Below are 27,668 nucleotides of genomic sequence, written 5' to 3'. Positions count from 1 at the left end.
GGAAAATCTTGGATTGTTGTCTTTGGAAAGTCAGTGGCTGTGGAGTGATCCGAGAGGCACAGACAGAGTGAATAATCTGAATCTTTTTCCAAGTGGAAATTACCAATTCCACTGGCCATAGATTTAAGGAGAGAGGGGGCAAGTTTAAAAGGAAATGAAAACTGAAAGAACAGCAGATGCTGTAAACCAGAAAGAAAAACAGAAGTTTCTGAAAAAGCTCAGCAGTTCTAGCAGCATCTGTGAAGAGAAATTAGTTAACATTTCTGAGGAAGGGGGACCGGACCCGAAACATTAACTGATTTTTCTTCACAGATGCTGCATGACCTGCTGAGCATTTTCAACAACATCTGTGCAAGTTAAAAGGGAGTTGTGTCAGACAAGTTTCTTATGCAGAAGGTGGTCAGTGACTAGAATGTACTTGCCTGAGAGATGGTAAAATCAGAAACAATCACAATGTTTAAGAGGCATTTGGACAGACAGATAAGCAGGCATGGGTTGACAGGGATATGGATCATATACAGGCAGATGGAAGCAGTTTGGAATGGCATCATGGTCCGCACAGACATGGTGGGCTGAATATTCCGGTGCTGCACTGTTCTGTTTTCCAGGGGGGAGAATGTGTGGAGCGAGAGATAATATTTTGAGTATAATATGTCTCTTCTTTAGAACACAAAGTTGATGCATTTTGAGAGAAGCAATGTCGAAAGGGAATATATATTTAAATGGCACAGACATAGAGAGCAGGACAGCAGGAATGGGGGACAATGTGTACAAATCCTTAAAGGAGAGAGAACATAAAGTGTTTTGAGTAAACGTATAGGATGCTGGGCTTCATTAATAGAGGGAATGATAACATACTCATGGAAAAGATGCTGACCGTTGACAAAGTTCTAGTTAGGTCACAGTCAATCATTGCATCCAATTGTGCTCAACAGATTCCTGGTCAGGATGAGGAAGTTAAAATACCACAGAGGGACCTGTTCCATACTTTGCTTCTCTTTCAGGATGCATTGGCGACTCAAGGGTTAAACATTCTCCTGCCAAAAGTCTTCCTGCCGTATTGTAAGAGTACAAGGCCTGCACTCTCCCAATACAGACTGAACACCTCAGTAGGGGTGAGGCAGACCGTATCTTCGAAACAGAACCTCTTGGAGCCACACATGTGGATTCCACCATAACCCCAGATAGAGCAATTTGCCCTTTCCTGACAAGACTGAGAGCCCTGGGCACAACCCTGTTAAACTGCTTCCTGCTCCCTTGTCTTACCTCCCCTCCATATGAGCATAGGTAAGTGAATCCCCCATTTACTGAAAGAAGAACCCTTCTGCCTTAATCTCTTCCCATCAACACATAATCATGGACAATACGATAATCAGTTTCTGTAATCCATCACACATTATCACAGGACATTGGTATTCATCAAGCTTTGTAAATTCATAATTAACAGCTTTAATCTATTTAATGGCAATCGCCCATGTGACTGATATGCCTTTGTCTAATTCGTATTAAATATACTGTCTCTGTGGGTAAGGCAGAGATTTGTGAAGATGAGTCTGTACAAATAGACACTCGGCTACTTTAGAGATGCTTTGAAATTCTTGCCAGCTGTCCAATAATAAAGCTACTGCTGTTGTACAGAAAACGTGTGTCATCTGGATTTGTGGAACAAAACAGACATTAACAAGGAAGGATATGAGTGATCTTCAGGGTGTGGAGTACAGACTTACTGGAGTGGTTCACTGATATAGAAAATGCAGTCACTGGATTGATTTGAAGAAATTGCTATTTTCTTTGAAATAAACAAGTTAAATATATTTTCGATAGAGCTGTATAAGATTATAACAGACCTAGATATAGCAGACAAAAATATCTGTATTTGATAGGTAATGGCACAAGAATTAAGATCAGATGGGAGGTTATAATACAGCGGGAGATGAGCAAGTGTTTCTGCTGACTGTATTGGCTGGAAATATGCAGAACCTCTTGCCTATTATGATGGTGCAAGGAGAGAAGATCGGCGATTGATAAAAACAATTAGATCAGTTCTGAGGGAAATAAACTTGCAGAGTTTGGGGTACGTAGGGGGAATGAGAATATGGGATTCTGCTGCAGAGAGCCAGCTTGGATTTGATGGGCCTCTGTCTGTGCTATAATGCATTTTATTTGGACTTGCTTAACTTGCTCTGGCCACCGATTATGTTGTCATTTAGGTAAATCTGTTCAGAGTTCCTACTCAGAACAATACAGGCTGTCCCTCCACAGCAGAAGATAATGTTTACTGCTTTATACTTGGTTCTTTTGGGGGGTGGGGGTGGGGTAACGGTGTGTGTAACAGTCTGCTAGCATTTATTTGAAATGGCAAAACACCAGTGCAGCCACACTAGGGACTGACTCTGGAAATGTGGGGAATGCCAGAAGGGAATTCTTTACTCATCCCTCCTGGAAACTGGCCAAACCAGTCAGACTAGGGAGTTGTTCACCTGCTCTGTGTGTGTGTGGGGTGGGAAGGGATTCACTTCGATATCCATCCTGCTGAGACCCCAGTCAATTTACTGATAGCCACAGTTGAAGGATTTTTTTTTTCTCTTTTTCACACCAAGTAATGAACAATGGTTTTGGCAGCTCATAATGTTGTGCACATAGAGAGCTTAGTTTTGGAAATGTTCACAACATTGTTGAACACGCAGATTCACACTGGGTAGAGACTTTTATTTTCCTTTATTCATTCACAGGATGAGGGTGTCGCTGGCCTGGCAGCATTTACTACCCATCCCTAATTGCCCAGAGGGCGGGTAAGAGTCAACCTCATTGCTGTGGGTCTGAGGTCACAATGTAGGCCAGACCAGGTAAGGATGGCAGCTTCCTTCCTGAAAGGGCATTAGTGATCCAGAAGGGTTTTTCTGACAATCTATTAATGGTCATCATTCGACTCTAAATTCACAAGTTTCTTTTTATTGAATTCAAATCCCCCCATCTGCTGCAGCAGGCTTTGAGTCCAGGTCTCCAGAACACTATCTGGGGTTTTAGATTAACTGTCTCACGACAATACCGCTCGGCCAATACTTCCCCACGTCGCTGTCCATCTGCACAGAGTGAACAGCGGTTTTTTGGTTCATCAGAACAGGTTAATCACACATCCGTTTGCTGAATAATTACAGGAGTTGGATGTTGATGGGCTATTGACACCCATCTCCGAACCATGTATTCTGGGGTTTGTTTCTGGGGATGATTGGAAGCATCATCGGTCTTGTTATCTTTTGGGGATAAAAACAGTTTCAATTAGCTTTCTGCTAAATGCATGGCAATCAATTCTATCTCACAACTCTCAGGCAGATTAGTTTGTTTTGAAGGGTTCTCCATCTCCCCAACCTCCTCCACCCTCACCTCCAACAATACAATAATCTCACAGAGTCTCTTTGTGACTATGAATGAGACAATCTGATCAGCTGCTTCTTTCCTAACTCCGATGTCAAGTTGGATCTTGAACTCCCCTTGCTGCAGTTGTGATCCTGCATCGTTGTACAGTGTTGCTCGTATTTCATGTCTTGGCCTATCAGTGTTCATGATACTGCATGTAGTATATAGGGCCAAGAGTGTAAGAGTTTAGCTCTTTCCTTCCAACAACAGCAGTAGAATGGTACTCTAGCAAAACTTACAGAATCACGCCCCCCAATTTTCCCCAACTTACCTCATACCATCGAACAGAGTATCAATCCTCATTCAACTGAGAGAATTCAGGAGGGCATGTCAGTAACAGCAGCATGAATACCTAAAAATGAGGTGTTAACCTGATGAAGTTCCCAAAGAGGACTACTTGTGTGCCAAACAGCATAAGCAGCAAGTGATAGACAGAGTGAAGCAATCCAGGAAACAACAGAACAGATCTAAGATCTGCAGTCCAACCAAATCCAGTTGTGATTGAAGTCAGAGTACAGCTGGAGTTCTGAGGACAGTTCTCTGCAAGATATTAACCAACAAGAATGTCAGACTGGGTTAATTATCATAAACCTCAAGTCCGTTTGATATTCAAATATTTACAATCAGTGTTCAATTCACCAAATGTAGCTGAAGGTAAAGATAATCTTCAAGTGATTGTAACAGTGGAGACATCTGAATACTTGATCAGCAACTTAAAGCCTGTTGTGTTTAGATAGTAATAATTTTAAGAGATTTTTAAAAAGTAAGGTGATTTGGGTGTAACGGAAGACGTTGATTGGTAGATAGCTGATAATCTTGTTTTAATCTGAAGTTAATTTAGGATTAATTAATAAATAAACACATGGTAGGGAATCCCAGCCCCATGGAGTGCACATCCAGTTCCATGTGGAAAAACCAGGACACTTCTTGTGAGAGCGACAACCACAAGAACACAGAGGTGACATGGGAAATGTTAGGAACACTTGTTTGACTGCAGTTAAAGTACTGCACTTCTGATCCCCTTATTCCAGGGTTGATGTGATCACACCAGAGAGGGTACAGAGGAGATTGATCAGAATGTTTCTACAATTGGAAAATTTCTACTCTGAGGAAAGGTTGGATAGATTGGGAATGATTTCCGAAGAGGATAACCTGAGATTTAATTGAAGTGATAAAATGCTGAGGATACCAGATCGAGTGGATGGAATGAGCTATTCATTAACTGAGAGGTCAGAAACTGGAGGATTTAGATTGGAACTAATTCCTAGAAAGAAGGGGAGGGGAGAATTCATTTCACTCAGAGATGGTGGGGAGCAGGAACTCACTGATGGGTGGCAGAGGCAGTAACCAGCATCACATTAGAAGAAAAGGACATGGATGTAACTGAGATGCTGGAACATGCAGGGCTGCGGACTAAAGTCTGCAGAATGGGATCATTGTGATTTATTTAACATTTCTCCAGAATATTAAACTCAAGTCCAATTTGAGAATTTATGAACATCATCCGACCTGAATTCCAAATGTCAGAATAAATTTATCAGACATTTACAGCACAGATCGAGGCCACTTGGCCTATCCTGCATGTGTTGTCTGTAATAGAATGACCCAGGCTTTACAGCGTTCTGTACTCACCAATAAGAGCAACAATTTCAGACTGCGTACTCTGCCCTCTATGTTGTTATAATCTGTTTTTTCAATGTATTTCTTTGACAGCTGCTCACCTTGTTTCCTGGTCTCTTTCCCAGCCCTAAATCCATTTCCCATGGTCTTGAGCGACTACCATTTCTGCAATGTAATCTCTCCTGCCTTCTCCCGTGTGACAGACTGTCTTTTTGTCCTTGTCTCACTCCCACCTTGCTCATAACCTGTTACATTGCTGATGGTTCCCAGACCTCTGTGACTTCAATGCGCCCCCGGGTCAGGGGCACGAGTTTTGAATTCTTTTCCTCATGAGATAATCGGAAATCTTTCTGGCTGCAGTTTCCCCCAGATTTTATTTTGAAAAAAAAAAAGAGGATTTGCGTCAGAGTCAAGTATTTGTCAGCCTTCATCCACAATCCTGAGCACTTAGACATAATATGTGACTCTCCCACAGATGTGCCAGTTTGATGGATTGGCCGTGCTAACATGGCCTGTAGTGTGTAGGTTAGGTGGGTTGGGTTAGCCATGCTAAATGTGGGGTTATGGAGGTAGGGTGGGACAGCAGGTCATTGCAGAATTGATGGACTGAATAGTCTCTTTGTGCGCCGAAGGGATTCTGTAATTCTAACTAGTTGTGATTGTTGTCACATTTTCCTAAGTCCAGGTTCATTCAACTCAGGTACACATGCTGCCTTTTGTGTTTCTGTGGGTGCCCGTAGTGTTAGGTAAGGGGTAAATGTAGGGGTATGGGTGGGTTGCGCTTCAGCGGGTCGGTGTGGACTTGTCCACAGTCTCCACGATTGTGCAGACTCAGTGGATCAGCCATGGGAAATGCAGTGTTACAAGGATAAGAGTGCTCCAGGTGGGATGCTCTTTGGATGGTTGGTGGGGTTTGATGGGCCAATGCTCTCCTGCCACACAGTTGGGATACTATTCTATGATTGAGGATAAAGGCTATTCTACGATTGAGGATAAAGCAGTGTGTCCTTGGAGAGGAGCATGTGGTATGTATCAATGCTCTCGATGCATTTAGATAGAGGTGGGCATCGCAGGGGATACAGTGCTTTATCTCCACTGCTGCCCGCTCACCCCTAAGTCTAATTTGGTCCCTTCTCACTCTGTCATTTGTGATGGTTTGCTTTACCCGTAATAGGCTTTGTTTTTAAATATTCAGTTGGTTACACGGGTGGTTTACTGCTGGTGATTATATGTTAACAAAACCCAAAATGGCGAAATGATGAACGTGGGAAGGTTGCTCAGCTTGTGTGATAACATGTCTAGGTAGGAGAAATGGGGGGAAGCAGAAGGCTTCACATCTCACAGAACAAGAACTGAAAAGCTGTTAAATCAAACCAAAGGTTCAGACTGGGAGGGAATATTTCCCTGGAGTTTCAGTAACTGGAAAGAGATGGTGTCCGGGAATAGACAGGATTTTGTTTTACAGGGCGTTTGAAATTTTTAAAAACTGTTCGTCTCATTTCTTTTAGTTTTATTTATTGTGGAATAAATAGCTACAATATTTTAAAACCAAATTCACAAACCTTGTGTTAAAGACAAGTGTTAAATAAAATCCATCAAACCATCCTTCACTGAAAACTGATGTGGAGATGCAATTTCCTGGAGAATCCCTGCCCTGCCCACGTCTTCCTATCCGGGCTTCATGGCTATATACATACCTGGGAGATAGCAGCAGGAGGCCATTCAGCCTTTCAATCCTGCTCCACCATTCAATGGGAAACAGCTGACCATCCAGCTCAGTCTCCTCTTCCTGCTGTGTTCCAATCCCCTTTCATGACTTTACCTTGAAGAACTATATCCAAGTCCTCCTTTGGCTTCACTGCCTTTTGTTCCATTGGCGTTGTGGTGTTACTGTGTGGGTGTAGGCAGGGGTAATGTGATGGTGCTGCCTCCTGGAGGATGCGCTCAGCCTCCCTCTTCATCCTGCAGTAACATCAACTGGGTTTCAGCAACTAGAGATAGAAACCATTTCCAGGATATGGGCATCACTGGCTCAGCCAGCATTTATTCCCCATCTCTCGTTCCCCTTGAGAAGATGGTAGTGAGCTGCTGTCTTGAACCATTCACAGTCCGTTTGGCACAGATAGACCGACAATGCTGGGAGGGAGAGTGTTGCAGGATTTTGGTTGAATGATTCTCCATCTTTGGTTCTTCAAATTCTGGTTAACTTTATCACGATCGGCAAATGATGTTGAGAGTTCAGTCTGCAAATCTTCACTATCTAGCACCCTGTATAAAGGAATATGTACAGATTAGAAATTCAGAACAGACAATTTTAGTTTCTCTGGAATACCTTTTTCCCCTTTCTTCCCCCAAAGCTGTAACCCTCCAGCCCACTTACTCTCTGCCACCATTCTGACTCTGCTGCCCCCTAATGTACACCCTCCACATTCTCATGGAGTTACTGATAAACAGATCCATGCCACCACTTCCCGTCCCTGGTTAGACTCTGCACCCTTTCTGGGTTCACTTCCTTTCCCTTCAGTTGCTGCAAGTCAATAATGTAACAGCAGAATGAAACAGACGGAAACAGAAAGGGAGGTGGCAGATCCTGGACAGAAGAGGAACCTTCAGTCTGGGAGAATGGGTCAGATCCTTCTTTGTTTCTCATTGGTCGATTCCAGTGTTATGACAAGTTGGGAATGTAACTTGGTCCCATGTGGGTGTGGTGACACTTTGACCCTCTAACAGATCAATACTACAAGCAAATACATTCCTCCTCCAGACAATCAGTGTGAAATACTTTCCACTGGTTACCCCAAAGCACATGCTCCAAAACCCGCCCACATTCTGAACTTGTGCAGTGCCAGGTTTCCCGACGTGTGGTCCCTGCCTCGGAATTTGGGAGTTGCAGTCCTCATGCAGCCACTGGAGCCCGATCTCTGGAACGTGAATGAAAAGTGTGGGATGGAGGATGTTGTGGATCGGATCCCCAATCAGACACATGTAAAATGTGGGCTGTCACTGGGAGTTACTGAGACATCCGCTTAGACAACCTGATTTCTGACGTAAGGAACATAGATTCAGCCAATTGGGGCATAGGAAGGTTAATAAGGTGCAGTAGGTTTTAAGAAGAGTTGGTCAGTGGCTCGCGCTGCTGCCTCACAGCGTCAGGGACCTTAGGCGACTAAGTGGAGTTTACACATTCTCCCCATGTTTGCATGGTTTCGTGCAGTTCTCCAGTTTCCTCACATAGTCCAAAGATGTGCAGGTTAGATGGATTGCCCATGCTAAATTGCTGAGAGTGTCCATGCACGTGCCGGTTAGACAATTAGCCACAGGAAATGCAATGTTACAGGGAATGGGTGGGTCTGAATGGGATGCTCATCATAGGGTTGGTGTGGACTCGATGGGTGAATAAACAGTTTCGGCACTATAGGGACTCTATTCTATTCTCATGAGGAAGAATGTACTTATTGGGTGGCACGGTGGCACAGTGGTTAGCACTGCTGCCTCACAGCGCCAGAGACCCGGGATCAATTCCCGCCTCAGGCGACTGACTGTGTGGAGTTTGCACATTCTCCCCGTGTCTGTGTGGGTTTCCTCTGGGTGCTCCGGTTTCCTCCCACAGTCACAAAGATGTGCAGGTCAGGTGAATTGGCCATGCTAAATTGCCCGTAGTGTTAGGTAAGGGGTAGATGTAGGGGTACGGGTGGGTTGCGCTTCGGCGGGGCGGTGTGGACTTGTTGGGCTGAAGGGCCTGTTTCCACACTAAGTAATCTAATGTAATCTAATCTTAAACTCGATGTGTTGTGAATCTGTGGAATTCCCGTTTCAAAATGCGGTGGATGCCAGGACAATGAGCCAATTTAATGAAGACATACAGATTAGATTAGATTAGATTACTTACAGTGTGGAAACAGGTCCTTTGGCCCAACAAGTCCACACCGACCCGCCGAAGCGCAGCCCACCCATTCCCCTACATTTACCCCTTTTACCTAACACTACGGGCAATTTAGCACGGCCAATTCACCTGACCTGCACATCTTTGGACTGTGCAGGAAACCGGAGCACCCGGAGGAAACCCACGCAGACACGGGGAGAATGTGCAAACTCCACACAGTCAGTCACCTGAGTCGTGAATTGAACCTGGGTCTCTGGCGCTGTGAGGCAGCAGTGCTAACCACTGCTGTTGAATTTGCAATGAGATGAAGGGTGAGAGAGAGCAGGCGGGAAAATCCAGCTGAGACCGAGGGGAGCTCAATCATCACCGTGTTAAATGGTGGGACTGGTTCTCCAGTGCCCAGGGCTTATCTTCTTACGGTAATAACTGAAACGCTGAATCCAAAAATCACCACTTTCACCAAAGGAGATTTTCGGAAAATGACAGATAGTCAGGTGGATTAGCATTCCAATCTTAGATAGTGAGGAAGCGTGTAGGAGATAATGATTTTGCAATTTTAAACTGAGGGTAGACAGTGATTTATGGTTTTAGATTGTGTAGTACATTCACACCGTCCAGAATACTCTGCTGTGAATATCTATCCTGTACTTTATTACAAGCCAAGGTGCCTGACAATGAAAACCAAAACACCCAGGAAACATCGCCTCACCTCGTAATCTGATAAAAGAATTCTGATAAATCTGGTTGAACTTAGAATACAGATGGAAAGCTGGAAGATTAGATCCAATCCCAAGATCCTGTGCTTAAACAAAAGGAGACTACAATAGGAAGACGCAGGAGTTGGCTAATGTAGACTGGAAACAAAGACTTTAGGATGGGACAGTTGACGGACAGTGCAGAAATATCAAAGCAATTTTTTGAAGTGCTCAGCAAAATTATCTATCAGGGAAAAGGAAGGACTGTAGGAAAAGGAATAATCTGCCGTGGGTGGCTCAGGAAATAAGGGAGTCTATCAAACCGAAATAGAAAACATACAAATTGGCAAAGACCAAGGAGAAACTAGGAGATTAGAAAAACTTTAAAGATCAACAGAAAGTGAGATGGAATTGGGGAGAAAAGTGATGAGTAACTATCCCCAGGGCCGGAATAGCAGTTTACCCTGCTAGAGGGGAACCTATTGTGTGGGGAACATATGGCCTCTGTAATTGTTGAAGCACCCAACTGTTACCATAGAGATAATCCTGATCAAGTTAAAAATCACAGCACACTCCAATAGCTTGTACTTCCAAATAAACCTGTTGGACTATAATCTGGTGTTGTGTGGTTTTTAACTTTGTCCACCCCACCACCGGCTCCTCCGTATCAGAATCCTGAGAGATACCCCACTGAAACTGAAGTTCCTGTCAGATACTTGAGGGAGCCACGGGGGCGTGGGGGGAGGGGTGTGTGGTTTAACCACAAAGTGCTGAAATGATCTAGACTTTCTAACTGCCGTTGCCATGGAGATAATACAGAGAGACATTCTCTATTCAAAGTCCCAAACCACTAAGGTATAAGAATGGGAGCGGTACATCGGACAGGTGGGGAGTTACCTGATGCTGCCTGGAGTTGTTTTGCATGTACACTACACAGGTAACTACCATGTCTCATCAATAAATACTCAAAAGAAGATGTCTCAGAATTCTGTGCCTGGTTATTCCTATCCAGCAGAGTTCAGGAATATGAGCACACAGCAATCAGTCTTCACAATCTACGAAGAACATGCCAGTAATTGATAAGGAGACTGAGGAAGGTGAGGACCAAGATAATAACCATTATCGTGAAAGAGTTAGAGCTGGGCAAGCTAATGGAGCTAAAGGTACACAAGTCTCATTGCCCTGATGGAATACATCCCAGGATATCAACAGAGTTAGTGGGAGAAATAGCAAATACACTTACAGTTATAAAATCCTACAGCAGAGACAGGCCATTTGGCCCATGCCGACCAGAATGTCCATCCACGCTCACCCCATTTCCCTGCACTTGGCCCATTTGCTTCAGACCCTTTCCTATCCATGTATTTCTCCAAATGTCTTTTACCTGTTGTCAGTGTACCCACCTCAACCACTTCCACTGGCAGCTCATTCCATATACATACCAAGCTCTGTGTAAAACAGTTGCCCCTCAGCTTCCCTTTTATTCTTTCTCCTCTAACCTTAAACTGATCCAATCAAGCCGTCCAATCCTTGAGTTCCTGGGAATAAGACTGAGTGCATTCACCTTATCCATGCCTCTCATGGTCTTACACACTTCTAGAAAAGAACCCCCTCAGTTTCCTCTGCTCTAAACATGTCCAACCTCTCCGTATAACTCAGACCCCTGAGCCCTGACAACATCCTGGTAAATTGTTCTGCACTTTTTACAGTTTAAAAACTGAAACCTACATTACATTCATCATATTTCCAGTGTTTCCCCACGGCGCTGGAACCGACGTGACAATGCCAATGGATTACAATCCATGATCGAGAATGAACTCCTTTACAACAATCCCGTTTTCATAGTGTTTCCCATGGTGCAGGTATCCTTGTGTCTTTCTGGTTGTATGGTTAATTAAAGACTTGTCCTTCTACAAAGCAAAGTTGTGGCTTAATTGTTCCTGGGAAGTGTGCCATGATTTTCCAGACTTTCAAAAACAAATGAAACCTCTCTCCACACACACCATGCTGACATGGACTTGGCTGTGTCTCAGTACTTTTGCAGTCACATCGAGATTTGAAATATTCGCCCATGGACAGAATGCACACCTTTCCTTCCAGATGAAAAGGCCAATGATATTCAGATCGGCACGGATCAAGTAACTATCAGATCTCAACATGAAGTTCAATTTGTATTTCTCATCCGCAAACCCACCCTTTCAGTACAATTCAACAGAGCACACAAGTTACCACTGTTAATACAGGATGGAATGTCATAAGACAATTGTAGTATTAAACTGTAGTTTCCTTGTTCCCCCAAAGCTTTAAACCTCAGTCTCACAATTTCTCTCTTCTGTGAACTGAAATCCAAACCAATCCCCCCACTCCTTTCCTCCACACCCAGTTGTCACACACAGTCTCTTCGAATTCAGTTTCCTAGCTCCTGATGAGAACCATCCTGCATACACTGCTTCCTGCACACACTGCTTCCTGCACACTCTAGCCAAGACCCATCTGACTATACATCTTTAAGGCGGACAGAGGGGTTTAGGGAAGATATTCCAAAGGTTTGTGTCCTCGGTAGCTCCAATCGTGGAGTGATATAGGTTGGCAACAGCTTACAATGGAGACAGTTAGTGGCTCACCATAAGTTAACAACCTCATGTCATAGCCCCCTACCCCACACACCAGGCCTCGTTCTCACAGCCTGCCATTACACACTAGCTATGGTTAGCCACTAACAGTCTCCATTAACAGCTAATGACCCTCCCCCGGCCAGATCGTTATCCACTCCTTTACCCAACCGTTCTTCTCACTCTATCCCCACCTATCCTTTACTCCTTTTATCTTCCCCCCACACTAACTTCTGCACATAAACTGACCTTTTTTGCTCAGTAATATCTGTTCTGTGGAAGGGACACTGAGTCTGAAACTTTAACACTGATTTCTCTTCACAGATACTGCCAGACCTGCTGAGCTTTTCCAGAACCTCCTGGTTGTTGTTTCTGATTTGCATCTTCTGCAGTTCTTTTGGTTCTAATTTACCGGGAGTTTGTAATTCAGGTCCCACAGCCTCTGTCCCCATCTCTGCTGTCTCTCCCAACCCCAAACAGTGCCACTGCACCTGCACAGCTCATGGACAGGTGTTGTCTTGGTGGCCACACCCCTCATTCAATCCCATTGGCTGCAGGACCACACAGACTCTCCTCCCATTGTCTGGAGCTGCCGTCAATCAGCCGGGCCCCATTGTGATGAGAGTGGAGGGCTAATCCCTCTCTCTGCCCTGGGATGAGCTTCATCATTCACAGTGAATGGGGCAGTATCACAGAGCACAGGGCCTGGGGGCTATTCAGCCCATTGGGGCTGTACTCTCTCCCTCTGGAGATGCTGCAAACCTGTCCCAAGTCCCCTCCCATATGCCCATAGCCCCCCAAATCTTTCCTTAAAAAGTAAAATTCTAAGTCTGTTTCAGAATACCTGCTGAATCTGTGTTGTTCAGACTGTTCCAGATGCTCAGAAGTTACTGAATAAAATAGTGTTCACATTTTCACCTTGTATTATTTGCCAATTACTTGAAAGTAGTTACTAAAAATTGTGACAGTGTGAATAATTCCTCTCTGTCTCTACAAATTCAAGACCTTGGAACCAAATCTGCACCAGGTCAAAATCACTGCTTCACCTTCTCAGCTCCAAGGACAATTATCTGTGCTGCAGCTTGCTCTCCACAAAAGAGAGGAATGCATCTTAATTTATTAAGATCAAAGAAACAGACCTTCGGTCCAACTCGCCCGTGCCAACGAGGAATCCTAAACTAATGGATTCCCATTTACCAGCTATTGGCCTGCATCCATCAAAACCCTTCCTATTCAGGTACCCAATTGGAAGCCTTTTAAATGTTGTGATTTTTCAGCCTCCACTACTTCATCTGGTAGCCCCTCCCATGCACACACCACACTCAGCTTGAAAACATTGCCATTTAGATCCCTTTTAAATGATTCCCCTCTCAACTTAAACCCATGTGCTCTAGTTTTGGACCCACCTAACCTGAGGAAATAGGACCCCGGCTGCTCACCTTATTCAAACCCCTCGTGATTTTATAAATCTCCATGAAGTCACCTCTCAGTCTTTGACTCTCCAGAGAAAATAGTCCCAGCCTATTCAGCCTCTCCCTGTAGCCCAAATCCTCCAATCCTGGCAACGTTTTTGTAAATCTTGTCCAAACCTTTTCAAGTTTCACAACATCCTTCCCAGAACAGAGTAATTCAAACTGAAAACAGAATTCCAGAAGTGGCTAAATCAATATCCTGTCCAGCCACAATATGGCATCCCAGCTTCTGTATTCAATGCATTGACCAATAACGGAGAGTACTAATGGAGTCCCATTTGCTAGTGGTTCACCCTTATCCCTCTAAATCCTCCCTCTTCATGTGCCCAATCAGATGCCTTTTAAATGCTGCAATTGTACTAGCCTCCACCCCTTCCTCTGGCAGTTCATTCCATACATGCAATGCCCTCAACATGAACAAGATGCCCCTTAGATCCCTTTTAAATCTTTTCCCTCTCACCTTAAGCCTGTACCCTCTAGTTCGGGACCCACCGAACTTGGGAAAAAGTCCCTGACTGCTCACCTTATCCATGTATTTACGAACGAGAGGGACCGTATTGTTGAAGAGGAGAGTGTGAAACGGACTGATAAGCTAGAAGAGATACCTGTTAGGAAGGAAGATGTGTTGGGACATTTTGAACAACTTGAGGATAGACAAGTCCCCCGGGCCTGACGGGATATATCCTAGGATTATGTGGGAAGCAAGAGAGGAAATTGCAGTACCGTTGGCAATGATCTTCTCGTCTTCACTGGCAACTGGGGTGGTACCAGGGGACTGGAGAATAGCGAATGTTGTGCCCCTGTTCAAAAAAGGGAATAGGGATAACCCCGGGAATTACAGGCCAGTTAGTCTTACTTCTGTGGTAGGCAAAGTAATGGAAAGGGTACTGAGGGATAGGATTTACGAGTATCTGGAAAGACACTGCTTGGTTAGGGACAGCCAGCACGGATTTGTGAAGGGGAGGTCTTGCCTTACAAGTCTTATTGAATTCTTCGAGGAGGTGACCAAGCATGTGGATGAGGGTAGAGCAGTGGATGTAGTGTACATGGATTTTAGTAAGGCATTTGATAAGGTTCCCCATGGTAGGCTTATGCGGAAAGTCAGGAGGCATGGGATAGAGGGAAATTTGGCCAATTGGATAGAAAACTGGCTAACCGGTCGAAGTCAGAGAGTGGTGGTAGATGGTAAATATTCAGCATGGAGTCCAGTTACAAGTGGAGTTCCGCAGGGATCAGTTCTGGGTCCTCTGCTGTTTGTAATTTTTATTAATGACTTAGAGGAGGGAGTCGAAGGGTGGGTCAGTAAATTTGCAGATGATACAAAGATAGGTGGAGTTGTGGACAGTGAGGAGGGCTGTTGTTGGCTGCAGAGGGACTTAGATATGATGCAGAGCTGGGCTGAGGAGTGGCAGATGGAGTTCAACCCTGCCAAGTGTGAGGTTGTCCATTTTGGAAGAACAAATAAGAATGCGGAATACAGGGTTAATGGTAGGGTTCTTGGTCAGGTGGAGGAACAGAGGGATCTTGGGGTCTATGTACATAGATCTTTGAAGTTTGCCACTCAGGTGGATAGAGTTTGTAAGAAGGCCTATGGAGTATTATCGTTCATTAGCAGAGGGATTGAATTCAAGAGTCGTGAGGTGATGTTGCAGCTGTACAGGACTTTGGTTAGGCCACATTTGGAGTACTGTGTGCAGTTCTGGTCGCCTCACTTTAGGAAAGATGTGGAAGCTTTGGAGAGGGTGCAGAGAAGATTTACCAGGATGTTGCCTGGAATGGAGAGTAGGTCGTACGAGGATAGGTTGAGAGTTCTCAGCCTTTTCTCGTTGGAACGGCGAAGGATGAGGGATGACTTGATAGAGGTTTATAAGATGATCAGAGGAATAGATAGAGTAGACAGTCAGAAACTTTTTCCCCGGGTATAACAGAGTGTTACAAGGGGACATAAATTTAAGGTGAAGGGTGGAAGGTATAGGGGAGATGTCAGGGGTGGGTTCTTTACCCAGAGAGTGGTGGGGGCATGGAATGCGCTGCCCGAGGGAGTGATAGAGTCAGATTCATTGGCGACCTTTAAGCGGCATTTGGATAGGTACATGGATGGGTGCTTAATCTAGGATAGAAGTTCGGCACAACATCGTGGGCCGAAGGGCCTGTTCTGTGCTGTATTGTTCTATGTTCTATGTTCTATGCCCTTCATGATTTTATAAGATCACCTCTCAGACTCCAACTCTCCAGGGAAAATAGTCCCAGCCTATTCAGCCTTGCCCAATAAGCTCAAACTGTCCAACCCTGGCAAAATCCTTTCAAATGTTTTCTGAACCCTTTCAAGTTTCTTAACGTTATTCCAAGAACAGGGAGATTGGAACTGAAAACAGAATTCCAGAAGAGCTGTAATCAGTGCCCTGTCCAGCCACAATATGACATCACAACAGCTGCATTCAATGCATTGACCAATAACGGGGAGTGTACCAAATGCTGCATTCACTCCCCTGCCTACCTGTGACTCTACTTTAAAGGAACTATGAACCTGCACTCCAAGGTTCCTTTGTTCAGCAATGTTCCCCAGGACTTTACCATTAAGTGTATAAGTCCTGCCCTGATTTGCCTTGACAAAATACAACAGCTCACATTTATCTAAATTGAACTCCGTCTGCCATTCCTTGCTCCAATGGCTCATCTGATCAAGATCCTGTTGTATTCTGAACTAAACTTCTTCATTCTACACATTCAATTTTGGTGTGTTCTGTAAACCTACTGACCATATCTCATATATTCACATCCAAGTCATTTATTTAAGGGCCCAATATCCATCCTTGCAGCACATTGCTGCTCACAGGCCTCCAGTCCGCAAAGTAACCCTCCATCATCCTCTGTCTCCGACCTTCAAGGCAGTTTTGTTATGGCTTGCTCTCCCTGCATTCCCTGTTATCTAACCCTGCGAACCAGCCTGCTTTGTGGAACCTTGTTGGATGTCCATATAAACAACATTCACCACCTGGCTGAATCAATTTTCTTTGTCACTTCAAAACACTCAAGTTAGTAAGATACAATTGTGCATGTACAAAGCCACATTGATTCTCCCTGATCATTCCTTACTTTTCCAAACAGATGGATATCCCGTCCATCAGAATCCCTTCCAACAACTTGCCTGCCACTGACTTCAGGCTCACTGTTTTCTTGTTCCATCTCTCCTTACCACCTTTTAAAAATAATGGCACCTCAGCTGTCGCTATCAACGATACAAATACCTCAGGAGAGGCCCAACAATCACTTACCTAGATTTCCAGAAAGTTCCAGGATACACCTGATCAGGTTCCAGGGCTTTATCCACCTTGATGCGATTTAAGACATCCAGTCCCACCACCTCTGTAACATGGACACTTTTCAAGTTATCACTGTTTATTTCTCCAAACTCTCGAGCTTCCATATACTTCTCCAGTAAAAATGACGTGAAATATTTACATACCTTTCGCACCCCCTGTGGTTCCATAGACAGCCTTGTTGACCTTTAAGGGGTCCTATTCTCTGGTCCAGATAATCTTTTGTCTGTGATATATTTGTTTAATCTCTTTGGATCCTATTCCAGGACATCCCAGAAAAGCCTACTTCAAGGACCGTAATTTTCCTCTGACTTGATCAACAATGCCCTCCAACACATACCCTCCACTTCCCTCACCTCCGCCTTTACCCCACTCCTCCAGCCACAATAAAGAATATAACCCTGCGGTCTTCACCTTCCACCCCACTAATCTCCAGATACAGCACATTAACCGCTGTTATTTCTGCTACCTAACGTCAGACCACACCTCCAGAGACATATTTCTCTCCCCACCTCTATCTGTGTTCCACAGACACCATTCCTTCTGCGCCTTCCTTGTTCGGTCCACACCCTCCCACCAACCCACACTCCATACCCTTGACCCTCCCTTGCCGCCACGGGAGATTTAAAACATGTGGCCACACCTCCCTCTGACCTCTGTCCAAAACCCCAAAAGGATCTTTTCACATCAGGCAGAGATTTGCCTGCACATCCCAAAACCTCATGTACTGCATCTAGACACTATGGGAAATTTAACGTGGATCATCCAACTAACCTACACATCTTTGGACTGTGGGAGCAAACTGGAACACCCGAAGGAAACCCTTACAGATACAGGGGAGAATGTGCCAACTCCAACACAGACAGTCGCCCGAGACTGGAATCAAACCCAGGTCCCTGGTGCTGAGGAAGCAGTGCTAACCACTGAGCCACAATACTGTGGGATCTTTGGTGCTGATGCGCTGCCCCACTGATACCTCAGTCACTCACCCTGCCTCATTTCCTAAGAGGCAGTGATGACAGTGAAATTATCGCTAGATAGTTAATCCAGAGACCCAGATAACGTTCTGGGGACCCGGGTTTGTATCCCATCACGGCAGATTTTGGAACGTGAATTCAATAAATATCTGGAAAAAAAATCTAGTGACGACAAGGAATCCATTGTCAATTGTTGGAAAAACCAATGTGGTTCACTCACGACCTTTAGGGAAGGAAAATACCATCCTTACCTGGTCTGGTCTGCATGGAACTCCAGACCTATAGCAATGTGGTTGACTCTTAACTGCCCTCTGGGTAAACACATCAATAAATGCTGGCCGAGCCAGTGACAGCCTCATCCTGTGAATGAATAAAGAAAACAGGTCAGGTTTTGTTCCTTCTCCAATAGGTACATCCTACAAACTGAATCAGAAACGTTCTCGTACACACTGAACAAATACCTTTCCATCCAAGCCCGTAACACTACAGCACTCCGAGGCCATGTTGGTAAAGTTAAAACCACTTATCATTGCATCCATATTATTCTTACATATAACTGAGGTCTCCTGGTAAAATTGTCTCAATTCCCCGCTGACTATTGGGAGAGAATCTATAATACAATCCCAGGAAGATGGTCATCCCTTTCTTATTTCTCAGTACCAACCAAATAACTTGCCTGGAGGTACTCCCAGGAATATCCTCCCGAAGCTCAGCCATAATGTTATCCCTAATCAAAAACACCTCTCTTCCTGCTCTGTTGGCCCCTTTTTATCCTTGCTATAGCATCTATAACCTGGAACATTAAACTGTTAATCCTATCCATCCCTGAGTGATGCCTCTGTAATTGCTGTAATATCCCAGTGCCATCTTCAAAACCATACCCTGAGCCCACCTGCCTGACCTGTCAGGTCTCTTGCAATGAAATAAATGCAGTGCAACTGGTCCGTCGCACCTCATTCTGTGACTTGTTCTTGCCTGCCTTGACAGTCTGACCTGTGAACAGTACCAGCCTCAGACTCACCTCTTTTCTCACTATCTCTTTAGGATTACCCCAACTCCCTCACAGGTTCAATGCCTCCCGAGTGGCACGAGCAAATCTCCCTGCTCTTCAGGACCCCATGTTTTCCCCTTCCTATGCCATTGGTACCTATGTACAATGACCTCCCACTGGTTATTTTCCCTTTAGAGAATATTCTCCTCTCTGTGAGACATCCTTGACACTGGCACCAGGGCAGCACCACCCCATTCTGATGTCTCACTGTCAGCTGCAGAAACAGCAGACTGTGCCTCTGACTAGAGAGTCCCCTATCACCATCGATCGTGTGGAACTGGATATACCTCACATTATGTTAGAAGCCAGTCTCAGTCACAGTAACTGGACTGTCAGTGCTACATTCCCCTGAAAGTCTATTACCACCTACATTTTCCAAAACAGTATACTTGTCTGAGATGGGGATAGCCACAGGAGACTCCTGCAGTACCGACCTACCCCTCCTAGCCTTCCTGGCGGTTACCCATCTACCTGACTGTATCTGCAGTATCCTGCATTCCTGAGACTGCCACCTATCACACCCCCCGGCTCCTGTCAATTCCTCACTGCCTTTAATCACTCCTCCACCAATCCACGCGTTCCAATAGGATTTACAATCACACTTCCTGCAGACAATCATCAGGATCATTGAAACTCTCCCTAATCTCCCACATCCGACAGGAACAGCACACCACTCTACAACAGGCCATCTCTCCACCTTAACAATCTACAGACGAAGACAAAGGCACAGTCTTACTGCTCGAAAAATACTGCCCGTGAATAAATTAATGCTTACGGTTCATATCTTAAACATTTAATCAAGAGACCCTAAGACATTAAAAAGAAATCCTCACCTTACTCACTATTGTAGATTTAATAAAATAAAACCGACTAAGATTGATATTTGAAGAGACTGAAACTCACTGAGCTGATTCCCGGCTCTGAGTACTTCCAAGGGTGAGGTCTCTCTGAGGGCAGCTGTGAAATGTCACTGTTTCTCTTCTCTGCCCACTCCATTTCCAGAGAGGTTTTTAACTTCACAGCCAGTCAGCTCAGGGAGGTCACTGCTTGGTTTTATTCACTGGGGGTTGCCTTTGCTGCCCAGACCAGTATTTATTGGCCACCTTTACTTGTCTTGGAGAAAGTGGTGGTTAACTGCCTCCCTGAAATGCTGCAGTCCATGTACACCACAGTGATGTTTGGACAACAATCCCCCTCTGGCCCCACAACCCTCCCTGTCTCTGTAATCCCCCTCCGGCTTCAGAAATTACATGGCCGTGGCTTAAGATTTTTAGTTAGATTCATTTTTGTTTAATAAACCCCCCCCAAAAAAGTGAAATATTTCACCCCCAAACAAATTTCTGTTGATTGACCTTTTGGAGAGGCTGACACATGGACGTTGCAGTATTTTATCTCACATTGTACATGTAGAATGAAGGAACTTTCTTTTAAACATTGCTAAAAAGGGAGGCAATGGCTTAATGATAATCCTGTCAGATGAGTGACATGTGCAATGCTCCGAGGATTAGGGTTGGAATTCCAACATGGCTGATGGCAGCATCGGAATTCAATACAATCTAGAACGAAAAGGCGAATGATGACCATGAAACTATTGTTGATTGTTAGTAACCCATCTGGTTCACTAATGTCCTGTTGGGAAGGAAACGGTCATCATCAGCTGGTCTGGCCTACACGTGACTCCAGACCCACAGCAATGTGGTTAACTCTCAACTGCCCTCAGGTAAAGTACTTTAAAAACTGTTAACAAATACTCCACAGGTATCACTTAAAAACTGACTGTTCCCATTGGGACCATGTGAATTTCTGAACGGCCTGAACTAAAACAGAGTACCAGCTTCACCTTCTCCCTGTCTCACCTCACTCTGTTTACACCCAACTCCAGAACACTCTCATTGAGCCAAGCAGCCCTCAGTGCAGCCCTGTCATTTTCATTGTCTGCTCATACCTACACTGCCCTCAGCCTCCTGTCCTGTTCCAATGCATCTCAATGGGAGCTCAGGGACAGCACCTCATCTTTCAATTCAGCCCTTTGTAACCCCAGAGTAACATGGACCTCAGCAGTTTCTGAATGAACAGACAGTTGTCAGAAGCTGGAACATTCCACCTGAAATGTTGCTGGACTTTGAGTCCAAAAGGACTTTTAATGGGAAATTTGCAGGTATTTGAAAATATGAAGTTTCCAGGTTAACATCATGAAGTGGGTAATTGGGTCTAAATCTGAGAGTTCTTACAAAGAGACGAGGTGTAATTTGGATAAATCTGTGCCCCCTCTCAGGCCAATATCTCCTTCCTCAGCTGCAGGGCCCAGAACAGAGCACATACCCAAAGGGTGATCCAAACACGAATTTGTACATCTTTCTGCTTGACAAAAATATTGGAGATATTATCCCACAAACAGGACAAACCTTTCTCCTTCCACAATTAAAAGCAAATGATATTCAGATCCTGATGACTCCATTGACTATAAAAACTTGCTTTTGAGATCTCAGCCTCAATTATTCTGATTTAATATCCAATGAAATGAATTCACAAAACAAAACTCACAGTCAGTGCAGGAAGAATATAAACAATACTTTTTTCTTGGTATGTGCTTGATGTGTAAATGCCTCTCTTCAAGTTGCACGTCCCCCCTCCCCTCACCCCTCACGCCCCCTCCCCTCACCCCCCCCAATCTTAGGAAGGGGACATGCACTTACGCCTCACTGTACCTTGCCCCTAATAAAGATGGCGGCCATATCCCAGGACCTATCACCGCCTGAGGGCCGCAGCCATTTTCCCATCTGCTGTAAACGCGGGACCCAGAGTTTCTAATCCAGACTTACGAACCGCACAGAGTGTAGTTGAAACTTCCCAGTCTAAAGTGACTCATTATCTCCCTGTCTCCGAGACCACTCTCCCCTTCCCTGTTTGCATCTCCCACATTCACCAATGGCCGTGTCACGTGGCACTGCATCGGCTGAGTTACTGGTGACGTGTCATCCCACTGGCCACGCCCCTCATTCACTCCCATTGCTTGGATGACCAGCTGGTTCCACCTGGTCCACCAGTCCCAACACCTTTTCCTATTGGTCTGAAGCTGCCATCAATCAGCTGGACCCCATTGTGAGGTCAGTGGTGGGATCCTCCCCCTCTCTGAATCAAACCCAGAAGGTGTATGGATGGGTGTCAATCAGGAACAACAAGCAGACGGTGCTGGGAAAGCTCAGGTCTGGCAGCATCTGGGAACAGAAATCTGTCAAGTGGCCTTTCCTCAGAACCAATGGGAGCTTGGAAAATTAGAATCCTGACAGCATGGAAGCAGGCCACGAGCCCAAAAAGTACACAGCGTGCCTCCGAAGGGTATCCCACCCAGACCCATTCCCCTACCCTATTACTGTATATTTCTCCTGACTAATGCACCTAACCTACACATCCCTGAACATTATGGGAAATTAGCTTGGCCAACTCAACTAATCTGCAGATCTTTGTACTGCAGGAGATAGGGGTTAAAGAGTAAATAATAGGCAGGGACAGGACCCAAAGAGAGACCAGAACATTTGGAAAGACAAAGGAGTGGATTATGATCTGGCTGAGGGGGTGCATAGCTGTTAATGGAGGGGACAGGAACCTGTGTCTGGCAGCATCTCAGTGGAGGCGGCGGAAATGGCGACTGATGATCTACGTTCTGCTGCAAAAACAGACAGAGTTTCCAGCTGCCTTCCACTTTAACACACGAGTTTGTTCCCTGACCAACATCTCTGCCTCATGCTTACTGCAGTGTTCCAGTGAAGTCAGAACATACCAAGTGGTCACGTATTTCAAGGACTGCAATTTCCCCTCCCATGTGGTCAATACCATCCAAAGTATCTCCTCCACTTCCTGCACCTCTGCCTTTGATACCCACACCTCCAACTGCAACAAGGATAGAACCCCCCACCAAGTCCTTACCTTCCATCCAGATTAAACATATCATTCCTCTGTCATTTCCACCAGCTACAATCAGACCACATCACCAGATTCTTAAGGGGTTTGACAGAATAAATACTGATGTGTCTGTGGGTAAACACTGAGAGGGGAGTCTGAAACCAGATTCTGAGTCAGTCACAGAATCAAGGGTTCTGCTTTGGATTCGTCAAGTTTAAGGCAACACAGACATGGGTAAGGGGTTTCAGTAGCAATGGAGCTGGGGTGAAGAGGAGATAAACAACGGTTTAGAAATTGGAATTCCTGGTGTTTGGGATTGTGTAGATGTCTAATCAGAAGGTCAGCTTCGTGTCAGACATAAGAGCAGTATTGTGAAGAGTCTAGTTCTGCTGCATAGTTCCCAGTGAGAGGGAGAGGCTCAGCAGTTAGGGAAAGGAATTTGTAAGGCAACGGGTTTAACCACTAAAAAGGTTTCATTGGAGGAAACTGCTACTAATTGAGCAGTGCGAATGTGGTAAGCAGTTTGATAACTGAGTAACAGTGGAGTAATGGAGAGGGATGATGGGGAGGGAGAGCTGGGCATCATCAGTGTACATGTGAAACCCAACATGTTGCTTTTGCACAATGTCACCTCCTGGCAGTATGTAGGTGAGATACAGGAGGGGCCAAGAACACCAAATGCAAGGAATTCAGAAAGGAAAAGGAGAGTGGCGATGGAGCAGGATTTTCCAACAACCGTGAGGTCAAATGTCAGTTTTTCACAGAATGGGAGAGAAGGACCATAACCAGAAAAGACAGAACAAGAACAATGTCTGTGAGTCGGTGAGGGGGACTGATGAGGAGGAGGAGAAAGGAGAGTTGGAAAGTCTATGGTTTAGTGAGATTAGGGTAAAGGGTCAAGGTGAGCTCTGGTAAGGCTTGACATGAGATGAGATTGGAGAAAGATGTAGGTTTGGACAAAAGCTGGGAACACCATGTGAGGCAGTTTGACTCAGTGGGCTAGTGGGTGGGTGGGTGGGAGGGAGGGAGGGAGGGAGGGAGCAGATCGGATTATCTCAGTCTTCATGACAGAGAAACTCCATGTGCTCCAAACTCTTCTTGTTGGAGAGAAGGATGGAGGAGACAGGATGATGGACAGTGTTTCACAAAGAAACAAAACCTGGGTAAGTGATATTTAAAGCGAGTGAACAAACAAAAAATGTATTTAACTTTTATCCAAAATATTAAAACAAACGACTGAAGTCCTGGTTCGAATCCCATCTTGGCAGATTGTGGACTCTGAATTCAAGAAAAAATAACTGGAATTAGGAATCTCCTGATCTCCATGGAATCATTGTCAATGGCGGAAAAAAACCTTGCCAACCTGACAGTGACCCAGCCAGCTACTCACTGTATTAATCACTGCAAAGTCTCAAAAAAATGAATGAAACTGGATGGACCACTTGGCATCTAAGAAGGCACCATTTAATACAACCACTGAATCAGCCCTCTCAATGGTGCAATGTCCTCCAGACGAACATCTGGATTTTGGTGCCAAAATGTGCCGAGCTGTCTCACCGACCAATCAAGGAACAGCCTGACATACTCATACTCATGAAATCAACCCTTACAGACAATGACCAGACACCACCATCACCATCATCATCATCATCCCTAGATATTGAGATTGTGGTGATGGAAAAGCGCAACAGGTCAGGCAACAACAATTCTCCTTCTCCTCGGATGCTTCGAGCCTAAGCCCTTCATCACCCTGACCTGCTGTGCTTTTCCAGCACCAGACTCTTGACTCTGATCTCCAACATCTGCAGTCTTCACTTTCTCCTGAAATCTCTGGATATGTCCTGTCCCACCAGCAGGACAGACCAGGCAGAGGTCGTGGCACAGACAGGGAGAATTTGCCCTTGCAGTACTCAGCATTGACTCTGGACACCAGGAAATCTCATGGCTCCTGCTGATTACCACGTACTGTCCTCCCTTGGCTGATGGATCAGTTCTCCTTCATGTTGAACAACATTTGAAGAAAGCACTGAGGAAGTAAAATGGTGTCAAACGTACTCTGGGTACAGGATTTCAATTTCCACAATCGAGACTAGCTCTGCAACAGAATTACTGACTGAGCTGGCCAGGTCCTGAAGGATATACCTGCTCAACTGAGTCTGCAGCGGGTGGTGAGCGAACCAAGAGGGAAAAACATACTTGATCTCATTGTTATAAATTGACCAGCTTCTGACACATCTGTCCATGACAGTATCGGTAAGAGCGACATTCACACATTCCTTTTGGAGACACAAGTCTTGGCTTAAAGTTGAGAAAAACCTCCATTGTGTTGAGTGGCACTATCACCGTTCCAAATGTGACAGACTTTGAAGAGATGTAGGATCTCAAACTGGGTATCTCTGAGGCACTGTGGGACATCAACAGCAGCAGAACTGTACTCCAGCACAATCTGTAATCTCATGGGTTTGTAAATCCTGCTCTCACCCGTCACAATGGACAGGAAAGGAGGGCATGCCATGGGCAGCACCAGGCAGACTTAAAAATGAAGTGCCAACCTGGTGAAGTTACCAAACAGGACCATCTGCATTTCAAACAGCATCAGCAGCAAGCAACAGAGCGAAGTGATCCTACATCCAATTGAACAGATCGGAGCTCTGCAGTTCTGTCACACCCAGTTGTGAACGATGATGGACAATTAAACAACTCACTGGAGGAAGCATCACAGATATCCCCACCCTTACCGATGGAGGGGCCTCAGACACCCATGCACTAGATAAGATGACAGCATTTGCAGCAATCTTCAGCCAGAAGTGCAAAGTGGAATGATCCATCTCAGCCTTCTCCAGTGGTTTCCAACATCACAGGTGTGACTTTAAGCCAGTTCGGTTGAGTTTGAATAACATCAAGAAATGGTTAAGTAGTGCAAAGGCTACGGGCCCTGCCAACATTCTGGCAATAACACTGATAGCTTGTGCTCCAGAACTTGCCACCCACCAAGTCACGTACCGCTCCTGCACTGGCATCTACCGACAATGTGGAACATTGCCCAGGGATGTTGAACACAAAAACACAGGGCAGTCCAACCCAGGCAATTTCCCTCTATCAGTCCACACTCGATCAGCAGTAAAGTGATGGAAGTAGTCATCAATAGGGCTATCAAGCAGTAACTGCTCAGCAACAGCCAGCTGAGTGACACTCATTTTAGGCTCCACCAGGGCCTCCCAGCTCCCGATTGTGTTACCGCCCTGATTCACAACCTGACAACTAATTGAATCCCAGAGCCCAGTCCCACTCCAAGACCACTAGTTCTAGTTGATTCCACCCTTGTCTCAGCTTATGCACTTTCATCCACCTTGTGTTATCTCCAGACTTCATTATCCAAACATACTCTTGGCCAGCTTCCCACATTCAATCTCCCTGTAATCTTAAGAAAAACTAAATCTCTGCTGCCCAAGTACTCCCTCGTAACAAAAATTGTGGATCCATCAAAAGGGTCCGATTCATAATCAACAACATACAACCACAGAGATGTACAGCATGGAAACAGACCCTTCAATCCAACCCGTCCATGCTGACCAGATATTCCAACCCAATCTCGTCTCACCTGCCAGCATCCAGCCCACATCCCTCAATTTAAAATTCTCAACCTTGATTTAATTCCTGATTGTGATCATCCCTAGCTCGCTGCATCACATAACCTTTGAGACCTTGACAACCAATTCTGTTCAAGACTCCCAATGACCTGTTAATTCATTACTTCACTTGTGTGGCTGCTTTTACAATTGCCAAAGCAACAAGGTCTGAAATTTGCAGCTAAAACCCCTCAGGTCTGCTTTCCTCCTTTATGACATTCCTCAAAACCTGCTTATTTGACAATGCTTTTGGTCACCTGACCTAATATCACCATCTCTGGCCTAATGTTTAAAATTCTCAATAATATTTTTGTGGAATTATAAGCATGATAATAAAAATACAAACTGTTGTTGATTTGGACATTATCTTCAGATCTTTCCTGTTGCTGAATGAATACTCTGTAATGTCTCTTACCCAACCACATTGTGGGAGCACCTTCACCACACAAACTGCAGCTGTACAAGAAAGTCAAACATCACCCTCTCCACAGGCAACAGGGCTTTGGCATTAATCACTGGTATCTGTGGAAGGAGAAACACAGTTGATGTTTCAAGGAGTGCAAAATGGATTACAGGGAATGAAAACAGTGCAGAATGAGATAGTCAGAAATGGAAGGAAGATACACTTGCTTATTGGAAAAAGGAATTCTTGACTGTTAAAGATTTTCCAGAAAATATTTATAAGCAACACATGGTCAGGGGCTGGGCGGCAGTGAAAAATTAACTTACAAAAGTGTCTGTAAAAATAATAGTAAAAAACCAAACAGACCAAAAATACACCCATTGTTCGAGATTGAGGAAGGTAGATATTGACAAAGTGGTCATGAGGGAGCCCAGAGATGAAGCAGAGCAGTGTAAGCTGTTATGATCCCACAGTCATTGAGATGTATAGCACCGACACAGACCCTTCAGTCTAACTCATCCTTGCCAAACAGGAATCCGAACCTAGTGTATTCCCATTTGCCGGCACTTGGCCCATATCCCTGTAAACGCTTCTTAATCATGTCATGTGTCTATTTAGATGCCTTTAACATGTTTTAATTGTACTAGCCTCCACCACGTCCTCTGGCAGCTCATTCCACCCACTGC

The 27,668-nt window shown here is 45.0% G+C and overlaps 1 long non-coding RNA gene across 1 annotated transcript; it reads right to left on the bottom strand.

Annotated features, from left to right (window-relative positions):
* Nucleotides 1-2,508: 2,508 nt before the first annotated feature.
* LOC140487208 (uncharacterized) lies at nucleotides 2,509-27,113 on the bottom strand. Its single transcript, XR_011962753.1, has 5 exons — nucleotides 26,995-27,113; nucleotides 18,248-18,356; nucleotides 16,975-17,065; nucleotides 6,735-7,305; nucleotides 2,509-3,254 (listed from the first exon to the last, which is right to left on the bottom strand). It is a non-coding gene; the product is annotated as an uncharacterized lncRNA (long non-coding RNA).
* Nucleotides 27,114-27,668: the final 555 nt, after the last annotated feature.

The sequence above is a fragment of the Chiloscyllium punctatum genome, chromosome 16 (genome assembly GCF_047496795.1).
Source record: "Chiloscyllium punctatum isolate Juve2018m chromosome 16, sChiPun1.3, whole genome shotgun sequence".
NCBI classification, from domain to species: domain Eukaryota; kingdom Metazoa; phylum Chordata; class Chondrichthyes; order Orectolobiformes; family Hemiscylliidae; genus Chiloscyllium; species Chiloscyllium punctatum.
This window is presented reverse-complemented; position numbering and strand designations above follow the sequence as displayed.